General features: G+C 39.1%; 1 non-coding gene across 1 annotated transcript; it reads left to right on the top strand.

Annotated features, from left to right (window-relative positions):
• The first annotated feature begins 2,118 nt into the window (after window positions 1-2,118).
• LOC128572255 (U6 spliceosomal RNA) lies at window positions 2,119-2,225 on the top strand. Its single transcript, XR_008376147.1, has one exon. It is a non-coding gene; the product is annotated as a U6 spliceosomal RNA (small nuclear RNA).
• Window positions 2,226-16,655: the final 14,430 nt, after the last annotated feature.

Raw genomic sequence — 16,655 nt, 5'->3', positions numbered from 1 at the left:
TAGCTATGACCACTGGCAAAAACTGCTGCCTCCATAGGTAACATAGAACGGAAGAACAAAAATACATTTATTTTGTAATAGATAGTGAGGTATACACTGTAGGCTATGTTTAGTGTACCTCAAAAGGAGACAAATATTGCCTTGGCTTATGCAAAATCATTGTGTTGATAGAAACATTTGTAATTCTATACCACACTGAAAATAACCTCATATACAAACAAATAGGATGTGTATATTTTTATATGCTGCTTTAAACATATAGCTGAAAGGGAATCAACCTTCCATGACAATTTTTTTATCACAGTACATTTTGAAGGCAGCAGATTCAAATATTTAATTTGTTCATTAATAATTATCTCCTAGGCTCGGCGCCTGCAGCTCAGCGGCTAGGGCGCCAGCCACATGCACCAGAGCTGGCGGGTTCAAAACCAGCCCAGGCCTGCCAAACAATGACAACTAGAACAACAACAACAAAATAGCTGGGTGTTGTGGCAGGTACCTGTAGCCCCAGCTACTTGGAAGGCTGAGGCAAGAGAATTGCTTAAGCCCAAGAGTTTGAGGTGGCTATGAGCTGTGATGCTACAGCACTCTACCGAGGGCAACATAGTGAAATTCTGTCTCAAAAACAATTATCTCCTAAAGAGCAAAATCATCTATTAACTTCCTCCTCTCTGAGGCCAAGAGATGAAATCTTTTAACGTTTTCCCTTGCAGCTCCATGAAGCTCAATGCCTGAATGGGACCAAGGAGATCACCAGTGTCTCATGTTGCAGCTGAGTTTTGTTGCATCGAAAGCTATTCTTGATTAGTTAACCTTGCCAAGCACATCTTCTTTGCAGTTCCTTGTATTTTGTCTATGAATGGATCAGCCAGCATAAAAATAATAGGTCATTGTAATAGGCAATGAATTCCTTGTCACTCCTGGATCTCTTCAGAAACATTTTGAGCTCATTGTAGCCTCAGAATCCTGGGCTTAAGTAATTCTCCTGCCTCAGCCTCCTGAGTAGCTGGGACTCTAGGTGCAAGCCACCAGCCTGGTCGTGCTACGCTGCTATTTTGCCTATGTTGTTCTCAAACTCCTAGGCTCAAGTGATCCTCCTGCGAAGGCACTGAGTTTATAGGCACGAGCCACTGCTTCCAGCCTCAGGAAGTTCTTGCTACTGGTCTTCAACTCTTCAAGAAGTATGTGTCTTTCTTCAGCTTTTCTAACTTTAAAATTGCTTCAATCTTCAATATTTCAAGTTGTAATTTATTCTTTCAACATTTTTATGGTGCATTCTACAGGCTGTCTCTGTGTTATTATAGTTGCTGTGGTTACCCAAGTAGTTATTGGTTTTGAGGGGCCAATAGCTTAGGGAAGGACAAGTATGTACATAGCATGGCTCACGTGCTGGTAAAAGAATGAATGAAGTGCAAAGAGAACACTGGGCAGTCAGGAAGAGCACCAGAGATGTGTTCTCATTTGAGTTGTGTCTTGAAAGATGAAGAGGAATGTTCTAGGTGAAGATGGCTTTCGGTGAGGCAGACAGTGTGGGTAAAAGTACTCTAGAGATAAAATGCAAAAGACAAAGATATAATCAGAGATTTGAGGATGAAGAGAAGTTCATGAATGAGTAGACCGTGTGGACTGAAGTGGTCAGTGGGGTGCACTAGGCAAGTTCTGGTACGTCCAGCTGAGATGTCTGGATGTAATATACTGGCCAATGGTCTTCAAAGTGGGGTGAGAGCACTGTAGGCTTGTGTGGCATCTGTGAAGTAAGTGTTAAAACTTGGCTATCATAAGAAAGAAAGAATTTAGGCTTACTAATAAGTATCATATGGGCTGAGTGCAATGGCTCATGCCTATAATCCTAGCACTCCGGGAGGCTGAGGTAGGAGGATTGCTTGAGGTCAGAAATTCAAGTCTAGCCTGAGAAAAGCGAGACCCCATCTCAACTAAAAATAGAAAAATTAGCCAGGCATGATGATGGGCACCTGTAGTCCCAGCTACTTGGGAGTCTGAGTGAGGCAGGAGAATTGCTTGAACTCAGAAGTTTGAGGTTGCTGTGAGCTAGGCTGAGGCCGTGGCCCCTCTAGCCCAGGCAACAGAGTGAGACTCTGGCTCAAAAACAAACAAACAGTGCTCGCTTCGGCAGCACATATACTAAAATTGGAACGATACAGAGAAGATTAGCATGGCCCCTGTGCAAGGATGACACGCAAATTCATGAAGCGTTCCATATTTTTTTCATAATTGCTAAGTCATGGAAAAAGCCCAAGTGCCCATTGATCCATGAATGAATTAATAAATTGTGGTATATGTACACCATGGAATATTATGCAGCCTTAAAGAAAGATGGAGACTTTACCTCTTTCATGTTTACATGGATGGAGCTGGAACATATTCTTCTTAGTAAAGTATCTCAAGAATGGGAGAAAAAGTATCCAATGTACTCAGCCCTACTATGAAACTAATTTATGGCTTTCACATGAAAGCTATAACCCAGTTATAACCCAAGAATAGGGGGAAGGGGAAGAGGGAGGGGAGGGAGGGGGGAAGTGGGCAGAGGGAGGGTGATTGGTGGGATTACACCTGCGGTGCATCTTACAAGGGTATATGTCAAACTTAGTAAATGTAGAATGTAAATGTCTTAACACAATAACTAAGAAAATGCCAGCAAGGCTATGTTAACCAGTGTGATGAAAATGTGTCAAACGGTCTATAAAATCAGTATATGGTGCCCCATGATTGCATTAATGCACACAGGTATGATTTAATAAAAAACAAACAAACAAACACAAAAATGTACCATATGGACTGACATTGTGCCTTCACTTAAGACAGTGGGACTTACCCTGTGCCTGGAATTCTGAGGAAAGGACTGAGAGCCACAACATTGAGGGGTGTCCTTACCCACCGTACTCATTCTCATTGCACATTACAATTTATCAGCAGTTTATGGGTACTTGATTAAATGGTTATGTATTATATTATATAGTTTGACAAACCTAAGCCTCACAAATAGATAAATAACTTTAAAAGACTGAAGATAACATGAATAGTACAAGAATTAGTGAATTTTAACAAAAGTACTTAAAAACTATGGATGGTTTTGAAGAATGAGTACTATAATATTATGAGGTTGCCCAATGACAAGCTTCCTCTGCATGTGGGTCTCAGTGAGAGCTGTTCTCAGGTCCCCTAGCCATCAAACTAAACATCAAAGTGAACTGCACTCAGAGCCTGATTTATCCAAGCAGCCTTGTCACAATAAAAATTTCCAAAAAATTATAAAACATATTCAACCACATTACTTTCACTAAACTGTAGTGACACCAAAAGCTTTCATCTACCATTAATAAATAGAATAGAAAATAGGGTTCATTTTCGTCTTTAACTTTTATGTTGTTTTCTTAGTATATCCACACTATTTACAAATGAATATGTGTATGGGACCTAAATGTCTTATTTATTGGAATGTATAGGCAGAAGGAAAACCAAAAATGGTCTGAGAGAAGAGGTTCAATGATCTGGTTTGTTTTTAGGAAGATGACTTCAGCTGTTGTATGAAACAGAGGAGGAAAGACCAGAAGATCAGCCACAGGGCAAATACTTTGATCCAAATGAAACTGGTAAAGACCTGGCCTAAAACAGAGAGGAGAGATCACCAAAACATGTGGTCTTCGGTAGGAGAGAGCATGTGTGTGTGTGTGAGAGAGAGAGACAGACAGAAAGGGGGAGAGAGAGAGAGAGAGAGAAGTTATTCCCAGGTTTGTAGTTTCCCAGTCTAAGAGGATGGTGGAACTGTTACCAAAGACGATGAAATAGGATATCAAGCAAGATACAGAGTTCAGTTTAGGACATGTTGAGCCAGAAGTGCTCAAGAGAGTCTGGGAAGATGTCTGGTGGGTGGTTGAAATAAAAGCCTGAAGCTCAGGAGAGCTTAGAGATACACATTTTACAGTAGCTTTAATTTCTTGATCTGTGGCCCTTCCTGTTTAACAGCTTGCTTTGAAAAAGATCCATTCTTTTAAAGACAAATTAGCACAAGAGTTTAATGTTTATAATTATAATGAAATGAGAATGATTAACAATCAACTACTAGCATTGTATAATGGTAATGGTAATACATCATTATTAAACAGACAATCCTAGAGTTTTTGAGTGAACTTAGGCTAGTTTTGTACCCTGCTTGACCTCTTTTTTTATTTATTGTTTCAGGTTAATTGAGGGTACAAAGAATTAGGTGAGAATGTTGGCACTTGTTATGTAAAGTCCTTCCTATAATTGTGTCCCACCGCTCAGAGGTGTGCCATACACCCCAACATTTGCCCTTAGGTGGGAGCACACTCACCCCCCTCCCCTGCATGTTGTCCTTTGCAGGTTTCCACTATTTTGTTATTCCTCGAGGGCTCTCTAGACTGTAATTTATTGTAAGATAGTCTCTTTTTCATACCACCTGAAACCTTGTTGTGAAAGCCAGCCGTTTATTGTCTTCAATTATATTATAGAAATTGTGAATGTTTTCTGATCCTGATGTACATGTGACCCTTCCTCAGGAACCTTGAGCATTGTAAAACCATGGCATGACGTCATTAACCCTCCATCCTTTCCAGATGTTTATTGAACAACCTGTCAGAGCATGCTTCTTCTAAGTTATGATGATGCCTTTCCTACCATAGATTTCCTCTAATTCCTTACTGTCATAGATATATGATCCTAGCACAAAACTCCTACAAACCTTAGCCTGAGAAATAATGGTGCTATTTGTACTCCCTCATGTTTGGTCTTTGACACCTCTTCCTGATGGAGCTCCTAATCCTTTGGAATTTCCTAGATAGGAGCATCTTGTCCTAGATAGGAACATCTTTTTTTTTTTTTTTTTTTTTTATAATGAAATGACTCTTGGTGGACTGGGATGGGGGCTGGCACCAGAAAGACCAAGCCATGATTAGAAGCCCTACTCACATCTTTTAGGAAGGGGAAAGGGGCTGGAGATTGAGTTAATAATCGATCACGCTTATATACCGAAGCCTTCATAAAAATCTATGAACTGCAGGGTGCAGAGAGTTCCAGTTGCTGAACGTGTGGAGGTGCTGGGAGGGCGGCTCACCCAGAGAAGGCACAGAAGTTCTGTCCCCTTCCCACACACCTTGCCCTGTGTCTCTCTTTCATCTGGCTGTTCGTCTGTATCCTTTGTAATATACTTTATAATCAACTGATAAACATAAGTAAATTGCTTTCTCTGAGTTTTGTAAGATACTGTAGCAAATGAAAAGAACCTTAGGAGAGGGTTGTGAGGACACCAGTTTATAGCTGGTTGTTCAGAAATTGTGGAGGCCTGGACTTGTGATTGGCATCTGAAGTGGGGGTTAGTCTTGTTTACTGCCTACCTGTGAATCTGATGCTATTTCTAGGCAGACAGTGTCAGAATTGAGTTAAATTGTGGGACCACCCACTTGGCGCCCATAGGAGAATTTCTTGGTGTGTGGAACACCCAACCACACAGACACATTTTGGTGATTAAAAGTGTTGACTGTATAAGAGGAGAAGTGGTTTTTCCCTTACACTTACTTACACTGGTGAAGTATTTACAGGCAATTTAACAGTGTAATTTCCAGGCTTCATACAATTCTATTTCTAATCGTTTATCACATAAATATGGTTTTGTAATTAAATAATGCCAGTTATATATTTATTTAGATTTTGAAAAGTTTTATATTATGTTTTTGTGGCATTCTATTTAATGTTGTAAACCCTCATGCTCTGTTTTCCTTACTAATTTGGAATTTATTTCAGTGCAGGGATGCCAGAATGCAAGGCCCATGAGGACAGAATTTTGGTCCCTTTTGTTTACCGCTCTGTCTCCGGTGTGTAGGACTGTGTCTGGGACATGACAGATGATAAACAAACACATTTGAGTGAATGAATGAATATATAAATAAAAGAGCAGAAGAGATTCATACATGACTTGTTTTGAATTATCTTCTTTTCTATGCTTTTTTTTTGCAGTTTTTGGCCGGGGCTGGGTTTGAACCCGCCACCTCTGGCATATGGGGCCAGCATCCTACTCCTTTGAGCCACAGGCCTCGCCCCTTTTCTATGCTTTTTAGATCCAAATATTCTTTATTTTAATAACTCTTTACATTAAGAATTCATTGCATTATTTTGCTGTAATTTAGCAACTCCATTTATTTTAAAAACCTCAGTTTAATATGAATTTATTGTAAGCTAGGAACTTTCATATATACAATAAGTTCTAATCTTTCAACACATAGGAGAAAAAGCCCTTTCTATCTTCCTTTAGCTCACGGACATGCTGAAGACTACAGACACATCTTACGTGAGACTGCGCGAGGTTTAGGTAAGAATGATAAGATTAGTTTCAAAAATAAAACTCAGCGTTTCTATGATAAGAAACAGTTTTCTATAGAAAATGGCAAATAAATAAATAAAACAAAATAATGAAAAGACATAACATACAGTGTATAAAAATAAGAGCAAGAAACCTTGAAATCAATTTCTCAAGGACAATGACTCCGTGTCAGTGAAGTGCTAATTGTACACTACATTTCAAGTCATAGCCAAAATAGCATTATCCACATCTGCAAATTAATTCTTGCCATTACTATTCCCAGCTCATAAAATGTTTTCTCACCTATTTTAATTCTGAGAAGAGCAATTGGAAAAAATTGCCGCTTAACCATCTTGGAGAATCTAGCTGCTCTGAGCTGTCTGTTGGCACTGGGGACTTGGATCAGGACCTGTGTAAACGGGGACAGTGGAGAGAGAATAAAATCTGCAGTGGTGGGGGAGGTGGGCCTGGAACTCCCTAGTTGATTGTGCTTGAGAGAAACACTCATGTGGTTTGCCACGTTCCCATGTGTTTCTTTGTTCTCCAAGAACATCCATTCTGTTCACCCCTTGTGAGTGCACATTTAGTTTTGTCTCATAATTGGGAATGTAAGTGAATAATTGTAGAATGCAAAATATGTTTCTATTGGGATTCCATATGGGTACATTCATAACTCGTCTCCCTTCTTTTATTTTCTTTGTTGATTTTCTTTCGTAGGATCTAACACGAGTAAACAGATTTGGAACAAGTCACGAACATTACTATGTTAGTTGGAAACAAATGCACGCTCACAATAGCGATGATGACATAGGAGCAGGGCTCAGGAGTCCACATTACTATCACAAGGAGCTTCATGATGGGTACAGATCATTGTGGTTATCTTAAGAATGGTGAGATTTTTTGACGCAAGGTCAGACTTGCTCTGGCTAAAGGCCAAGTTGGAAACATGATCTTTATTCATAACGAGCTCTAGCTTGCATGAAGTGGAACCAAGTGCCACACTTTTGATCCTGAGCTCTAGAGACTACAGATTTAAGCAACAGAATCTAGCTCACTTTTCTTTTTTCCAATGACCCACACTTTCTCTTTTATTCCTTTGGCCAAAAATGCATTTTTTAAACCTTAGTAAGGAAGCTTAAAAAGAAAAACCAACATTTCTCTTTTCACATTGCTATGGTTAATGTTCATCCAATATTAAATGTGTTTATTTAAGATGGCACCATTGAACCTACACAGTAATGTACAAGTCCAGCCTTAGATTTGGAGTCAGAAAGATGATGATTCAGCTTCCAAAGCTACCATTTTCTCACTTTGAGCCAATGGGGGAAAAGCAATCCCTCTAAGCCTCAGTTTCTTCACCTTTAAAATAGGACAAGGAGACAATACTGATTTCATTGGAACATTTTGAACTAAATGAGATAATGCATGTGAAGCCGATAGTATTGCTCTTGAAACTGGCTGAGGCTCAGTAAATATTAACTAATACTGTTCCAAACTATTCTGAGCACCTGCTGCATGTATATGCCAAACTTTTTATTGAATCACTTGCTTGGTCTTCAAACTTTTAATCATATGTCCCTAACAGCAATTGGTTTTTGACTATGCATCTTCGGTATTTGCATATTTATTTATAAATTATATACATGCCTCATTCTCAGTCCATTTACTAAACATCAGGGAATTTTTTTTTTTTTTTTGTTGGGGATTCATTGAGGGTACAATAAGCCAGGTTACACTGATTGCAATTGTTAGGTAAAGTCCCTCTTGCAATCATGTCTTGCCCCCATAAAGTGTGACACACACCAAGGCCCCACCCCCCTCCCTCCTTCCCTCTTTCTGTTTCCCCCCCATAACCATAATTGTCATTAATTGTCCTCATATCAAAATTGAGTACATAGGATTCATGCTTCTCCATTTTTGTGATGCTTTACTAAGAATAATGTCTTCAACGTCCATCCAGGTTAATACGAAGGATGTAAAGTCTCCATTTTTTTTAATGGCTGAATAGTATTCCATGGTATACATATACCACAGCTTGTTAATCCATTCCTGGGTTGGTGGGCATTTAGGCTGTTTCCACATTTTGGCGATTGTAAATTGAGCTGCAATAAACAGTCTAGTACAAGTGTCCTTATGATAAAAGGATTTCTTTCCTTCTGGGTAGATGCCCAGTAATGGGATTGCAGGATCAAATGGGAGGTCTAGCTTGAGTGCTTTGAGGTTTCTCCATACTTCCTTCCAGAAAGGTTGTACTAGTTTGCAGTCCCACCAGCAGTGTAAAAGTGTTCCCTTCTCTCCACATCCACGCCAGCATCTGCAGTTTTGAGATTTTGTGATGTGGGCCATTCTCACTGGGGTTAGATGATATCTCAGGGATGTTTTGATTTGCATTTCTCTAATATATAGAGATGATGAATATTTTTTCATGTGTTTGTTACCCATTCGTCTGTCGTCTTTAGAGAAAGTTCTATTCATGTCTCTTGCCCATTGATATATGGGATTGTTGGCTTTTTTCATGTGGATTAATTTGAGTTCTCTATAGATCCTAGTTATCAAGCTTTTGTCTGATTGAAAATATGCAAATATCCTTTCCCATTGTGTAGGTTGTCTCTTTGCTTTGGTTATTGTCTCCTTAGCTGTACAGAAGCTTTTCAGTTTAATGAAGTCCCATTTGTTTATTTTTGTTGTTGTTGCAATTGCCATGGCAGTCTTCTTCATGAAGTCTTTCCCCAGGCCAATATCTTCCAGTGTTTTTCCTGTGCTTTCTTGGAGGATTTTTATTGTTTCATGCCTTAAATTTAAGTCCTTTATCCATCTTGAATCAATTTTTGTGAGTGGGGAAAGGTGTGGGTCCAGTTTCAGTCTTTTACATGTAGACATCCAGTTCTCCCAACACCATTTATTGAATAGGGAGTCTTTCCCCCAAGGTATGTTCTTGTTTGGTTTATCGAAGATTAGGTAGTTGTAAAATGTTAGTTTCACTTCTTGGTTTTCAATTTGATTCCAAGTGTCTATGTCTCTGTTTTTGTGCCAGTACCATGCTGTCTTGACCACTATGGCTTTGTAGTACAGACTAACATGTGGTATGCTGATGCCCCCAGCTTTATTTTTGTTACAGAGAACTGCCTTAGCTATACGGGGTTTTTTCCGGTTCCATACAAAATGCAGAATCATTTTTTCCAAATCTTGAAAGTACGATGTTGGTATTTTGATAGGAATGGCATTGAATAGGTAGATTGCTTTGGGAAGTATAGACATTTTAACAATGTTGATTCTTCCCATCCATGAGCATGGTATGTTCTTCCATTTGTTAATATCCTCTGGTATTTCCTTTCTGAGGAGTTCATAGTTTTCTTTATAGAGGTCCTTCACCTCCTTCATTAGGTATATTCCTAGGTATTTCATTTTCTTTGAAACTATGGTGAAGGGAGTTGTGTCCTTAATTAGCTTCTCATCTTGACTGTTACTGGTGTACACAAAGGCTACTGACTTGTGGACATTGATTTTATATCCTGAAACATTACTGTATTTTTTGATGACTTCTAGGAGTCTTGTGGTTGAGTCTTTGGGGTTCTCTAAGTATAAGATCATGTCGTCAGCAAAGAGGGAGAGTTTGACCTCCTCTGCTCCCATTTGGATTCCCTTTATTTCCTTATCTTGCCTAATTGTATTGGCTAGAACTTCCAGCACTACGTTGAATAGTAAAGGTGACAGAGGACAACCTTGTCTGGTTCCAGTTCTAAGAGGAAAAGCTTTCAGTTTTACTCCATTCAGTAAAATATTGGTTGTGGGTTTGTCATAGATAGCTTCAGTCAGTTTTAGAAATGTGCCACCTATGCCTATACTCTTCAGTGTTCTAATTAGAAAAGGATGCTGGATTTTATCAAATGCTTTTTCTGCATCTATTGAGAGGATCATGTGATCTTTATTTTTGCCTCTGTTAATATGGTGGATAACGTTTATAGACTTGCATACTTTAAACCAGCCTTGCATCTCTGGGATGAAGCCTACTTGATCATGATGAATGACTTTTTTGATGATAAGCTGCAATCTGTTGGCTAGGATTTTGTTGAGAATTTTTGCGTCTATATTCATAAGTGAGATTGGTCTGAAATTCTCCTTTTTGTTTGCGTCTTTTCCTGGTTTTGGTATCAGGGTGATGTTTGCTTCATAGAATGTGTTGGGGAAGATTCCTTCTTCCTCAATTTTTTGGAATAATTTCTGCAGTACAGGAATAAGCTCTTCCTTGAAGGTTTGATAGAATTCTGGAGTGAAGCCATCTGGACCAGGGCATTTTTTGGTTGGAAGTTTTTTTATTGTTTCTTTGATCTCAGTGCTTGAAATTGGTCTGTTCAGGAGCTCTATTTCTTCCTGGCTGAGTCTAGGGAGAGGGTGTGATTCCAAATATTGATCCATTTCTTTCACATTGTCAAATTTCTGGGCATAGAGTTTCTGGTAGTATTCAGAGATGATCTCTTGTATCTCTGTGGGATCAGTTGTTATTTCCCCTTTATCATTTCTGATTGAGGTTACTAGAGATTTTACTTTTCTATTTCTCGTTAGTCTGGCCAATGGTTTATCTATTTTATTTATTTTTTCAGAAAACCAACTCCTTGTTTCATTAATTTTATGAATGATTCTTTTGTTTTCAATTTCATTGATCTCTGATTTGATTTTGGATATTTCTTTTCTTCTACTGAGTTTGGGCTTAGATTGTTCTTCTTTTTCCAATTCCATAAGATCTCTTGTGAGATTGTTGATGTGCTCTCTTTCTGTTTTTCGAATGTAGGCATCTAAAGCGATGAATTTTCCTCTCAAAACTGCTTTTGCAGTATCCCACAGGTTTTGGTAGCTTGTGTCTTCATTGTTGTTATGCTCAAGGAAGTTAATGATTTCCTGTTGTATTTCTTCCTGCACCCATCTGTTATTCAACAGAAGATTGTTTAATTTCCATGCCTTTGGGTGGGGTCGAGCATTTTTGTTAGAGTTGAGTTCCACCTTTAGTGCCTTATGGTCTGAGAAGATACAAGGTAAAATTTCAATTCTTTTGATTCTGTTGATATTTGTTTTGTGTCCCAGGATATGATCAATTTTGGAGAATGTTCCATGGGGTGATGAGAAGAATTTATATTCTTTATCTTTGGGATGGAGTGTTCTATATGCGTCTATCAAGCACAGTTGTTCTAGGGTCTCATTTAAGTCTCTTATATCCTTGTTTAATTTCTGTTTAGACGATCTGTCCAGCTCTGTAAGAGGAGTGTTAAGGTCCCCTGTTATTATGGTATTATCAGGTATCATATTGCTCAGACTGAGTAAGGTCTGTTTCAAGAATCTGGTAGCATTTAAATTGGGTGCATAGACATTTAGAATTGAAATGTCTTCTTGTTGTATTTTTCCCTTGACCAATATAAAGTGACCATCTTTGTCTTTTTTGACTTTAGTTGCTTTAAATCCACATGTATCTGAAAATAAGATTGCAACTCCTCTTTTCTTCTGAATTCCATTTGCCTGAAAAATTGTCTTCCAACCCTTGACTCGGAGCTTGAATTTGTCTTTTGAAGCCAGGTGTGTTTCTTGCAGACAGCAAATGGATGGCTTGTGTTTTTTAATCCAGTCAACCAATCTATGTCTCTTCAGTGGGGAATTCAAGCCATTAACATTTATTGAGATAATTGATAAGTGTGGTAGTATTCTATTTGTCTTATTTTGTGAGTGTCCATTGCTTAGTTTTATCTTTTGCAACGGTGTGGAGGTTAGGTTCTGTCCTTTAATTTCTGAGTTCTTACTTTGCTGCTGATCCATTGTGGTGTTCAGTGTGCAGAACAGGTTGAAGTATTTCCTGTAGAGCTGGTCTTGTTGTGGCGAATTTCCTCAATGTTTGTATATCCATAAATGATTTGATTTCTCTGTCAATTTTGAAGCTTAGCTTAGCAGGGTATATAATTCTGGGCTGGAAATTGTTCTGTTTAAGTAGATTAAAGGTAGATGACCATTGTCTTCTTGCTTGGAAAGTTTCTTTAGAGAAGTCTGCCGTCACTCTGATGGATTTGCCCCTGTAGGTCAAGTGGCACTTACTCCTGGCAGCTTGCAGAATCTTTTCTTTTGTCTTGACTTTGGACAAATTCATCACAATGTGTCTTGGAGAAGCTCGGTTAGAGTGAGGTGACCTGGGGTCCGATAGCCCTCTGAAAGCAGAGTGTCAGAATCCTTGGTGATGTTTGGGAAATTTTCTTTTATAATATTCTCTAGTATGGCTTCCATTCCTCTGGGGCATTCTTCTTCCCCTTCTGGAATTCCTATAACTCGTATGTTGGAACGCTTCATAAAGTCCCATAATTCTGACAGTGAACGTTCTGCTTTCTCGCTCTTCTTTTCTGCCTCTTTCACTATCTGAGTTATCTCAAAAACTTTGTCTTCTACCTCTGAAATTCTTTCTTCTGCATGGTCTAACCTGTTGCTGATACTTTCCATTGCGTCTTTAAGTTCCCTGATTGACTGTTTCAGTTCCTTCAGCTCTGCTATATCCTTTTTATATTCTTCATATCGTTCATCTCTTATTTGATTCTGTTCTTGAATTTCCTTTTGGTTAATTTCCACTTTATTAGCAGTTTCCTTCATTGTTTCCGTCATTTCTTTCATTGTTTTCAACATGTGTATTCTAAATTCCCTTTCTGTCATTCCTAACATTTCTTTATAGGTGGAATCCTCTGCAGTAGCTACCTCAGGGTCCCTTGGCGGTGTTGTTCTGGACTGGTTCTTCATGTTGCCTGGAGTTTTTTGCTGATTCTTCCTCATGAGTGATTTCTTTTATCTGTTTCCTTGCCCTAATTTTCCTTTCCCTTCCTCTTGCTCTTTAAGTTCTCGTTCCTGTGGACTAAGGGTTACAGGACCAGAAGGGTGAGAAGGTTGAAGAGCAAAAAAGGGATGAAAGAAAGGAGGACCGAGTGATAAGAAAAAAAAAAGAAAAATAGAGAAAGGAGTGGGGGTGGGTAAAAGGAATATTAACAAAAAGAAGAGAGGCACAAAAAGAGGGAGACAGAGCAATATAGGTGTACAGTAGGGTACTTTGATACAACCTTAAAAAAAAAAACACCTTCTGGGGGTGCCCAGTTGGGTGGTTCCCTTGAGGTCAGCAGTTCTTTGCTAACCTGATCAGACACAGTACCCCACCTCCACCAAGTAGAGAGGAAAGACAAAAATGCTATAAATCAAAGCAAAACAAGCAATCCGAAAACTTTATGGGATAAAATTGGCTGGAAAAACCAAATAATAGCGGTAGAAACACTAACAAAGATGAAGTTCTAATTATTGAAATAGGCAACAATGGGAAATTATAATTACACTAGAAAATTTGAGAAAGAAAAAGGATCTGTATGGAAAAGGTTGAACTTAAATAACAAAACAACAATCAACAACATCAAAATAAACAAAAAAAACAACCAAACCAAAAAAAAAAAAAAAAAAAACACAATCAAAAACAAAGCTGTATGTATATGTTATTGAATATTGTCTGGGCAACACGTGGTCTTCTGGGGTATGGGATGTTAATTACAGTTCTGATAGGACTGGAGGCTGCTAGTTTCTCAGACCCCAGCAGGTAGACACCCTAAATCTCTCTTCAGCCCACTTAAAAGGCACTTTGAACTTGTTCACTTGCTGAGCAGAAGCTTTCCCAGGGGAAGTGCTTGTCGCTGGAATCACTGCTGAAGTGGCTATCCACTTACCCTGTGTGCCAAAACTGGTCTCCCTCTGCCCCTGAGGGTTAGTGCTGCAAGGCGGCTCAGACTCCGCCCTTAGGCTACTTGGTTGCTGGGTTACCAGCTCCCACCCAATTCTAGCTCTGCGACTCTGAGGGCGGAGCTTGCCAGGGCAGATCGCTCAGAATGGCTGCCTGTGACCCAGAGCCAAACACTATTAGCTCCGTCTGGCTCAGCGGCTCATACTGGGGACCTAGACAACGGCCAAAGTTCTCTGCACTCCCGCTCAGGCTCTCCCCAAGGCAGTTCAGCTGAGTGCCAAGTCCAAAGACACCAAAACAGTTCACAGGTAAGGCCTTTCTGGTTTGCAGTCTCGCTGCTACTGAACTTACAGTTGCGGGCGGATTTAGACGGATTGAACACATGTGACCACTTGCCGGTTTTCCACTGTTTTAGTCCTCCTCTTGGGGTCCAGAAGTCTCTCACTGACTCCCTGTATCCTCTCAGGGGTGATGATAGGCAGATCCCACCAGCCAGAGATGCCTGGATTCCTATCTCCCCAGACTCACGTGCCCAGATGCAAGGAAGCTGTTACTCGGCTGCCATCTTGCTCCGCCTCTAGCTCACTTTTCAAATCAGGAGAAAGCCCTGTGTATTTAAAGAAGAAAAAGAAATCATCGGAAAGCCCAGAAACAGTCAACTAGTTAAACAGATAATAGTTCAGTTATGTGATGGATTATTTGGTAACTTCTGAAAAATCACATTAAAAATATTTAGGGACATACTAAGGTGATTGCTTTAATATATTAAGGGACAAAAACAGGATTCAAAGGTTTTGAATCTGATACATGGATTATGATGTCATTTAAGTATAATAAGTTCCCATATATTTCTATATATAGAAAAGTAAGTAAATAGATGAAAAATAGTTACATTCCTGTATTGGGGAGATTTTTATTCTCTCTTTTATAATTTTCAGTTTTTAATAGACTTTTTGTTGGCTTTTGTGTATGTATATGTTACACACATATGCATGTTTATGCAAAATATACAAACACATACAACTATATGGAGAGAGAGAGTTGTTTATTTTTAAAAATTGGTTCCCATGATTATGGAGGCTGACAAACCTGAGATCTGTAGGGAAAACCAGCAGGCTGGAGACTCAGGTAAGAGGTGATATTGCAGTCTTGAGTCTGAGTTCTCAGGTAAGCAGGCTGGGTTTGATTTCTATGTTGCAGCCTTCAGGAGAATTTCTTCTTCTTCAGGAAACCTCAATAATTTCTCTCAAAGCCTTTAACTCAGTGTCTAAGGTCTTCTCACAGTTTGGAAGGTAATCTGCCTTATACGAGGTCTGCTGATGTTGGTGTTAATCACACCTAATAAAAATACTCTAACAGTCTAGATCAGTCTCACAATCTAGATCAGAATTTGGCAAACAACTTGGCACCATAGCCTCGCCAAGTTGCCATGTAAAATTAATCTTCCTGGCTTTCTTTCAAGCATTCATTTTCTTCTTCTTTTCTTTTTTTTCTTTCTTAGTAGTAGGTAGAGTTTTCAGTTGGATATTATTACCTTCCCTGTGCAGTCCATGTACTTTTCATGTACTGTTTTCATTTTTCCAGAAATGGTTACAATTCAGTGAGGCGAGATGATTTAGATGACTTTATCAAGGCAGGTAAATTTGAGAATTCTTGCCTGGAATTCTGAGATAGGAGTTCATCTCCATTATAGCGTAGGGTTGCAGATGGGAAACCTGGAATGATACCACGAAAGAAGCTTACTCACCCATGAAGGCTGACATTACGGAAGACAGAGCGGGAAGAGGCAAAGAAACTGCCCTTGGAATAGCCTTTGGTTCCTGAAATTAAATTAACCTGAGCCTCTGTCCTTCCTCTGAATTTTCAGTGACAAGAAATTTTTCCTATATAATCTAGTTTTCTGTTATTTGCAACTATATTTCTGCTAATATGCTGTATTTTCATATTTTTAACAAATACAGGTTACTTATATAATGACAAAGTAATTTTTATAGTCATTGATTTTAAGACTTTTTTTTTTTTTTGGCTCAGCGCCCATAGCACGGTGGTTACAGTACCAGTCACATACACTGAGGCTGGTGGGTTAAAACCTGGCCTGGGCTAGCTAAACAACAATGACAACTGCAACAAAAAATAGCCAGGTGTTGTGGTGGGCACCTGTAGTCCCAGCTATTTGGGAGGCTGAGGCAAGAGAAATGCTTAAGCCCAAGAGTTGGAGGTTGCTATGAGCTGTGATGCCATAGCACTCTACCAAGGGCAACATAGTGAGACTTTGCCTCAACAAAAAAGATAATTTTTTTTTTTTTTTGCATTTAAACATTTTAAAGTTGGCATGTGTCATGTCATCCAGGAACATGACACAGTATAATGGAACTTTCTTTCAGGGTGTACCTTTAAAAATAGTGCTCTAAGGCAGAGAAAGACAAATGTTGCATATTCTCACTCATATGTGGAAGAAAAATAAATGGATCTTGTGAAGAGAGTAGGTTGGTGGTTACCAGAGATCATGAAGGGTAATAGGAAGAGAGGAATGAAGAAAGGCTGATTAATGGGTACAAATATATAGTTTAATAGAAGAAATAG

The sequence above is a fragment of the Nycticebus coucang genome, chromosome 19, assembly GCF_027406575.1.
Source record: "Nycticebus coucang isolate mNycCou1 chromosome 19, mNycCou1.pri, whole genome shotgun sequence".
Lineage (NCBI taxonomy): Eukaryota > Metazoa > Chordata > Mammalia > Primates > Lorisidae > Nycticebus > Nycticebus coucang.
Note: the sequence above shows the minus strand (reverse complement) of the source record. Positions and strands in the feature narration are given on the sequence as shown.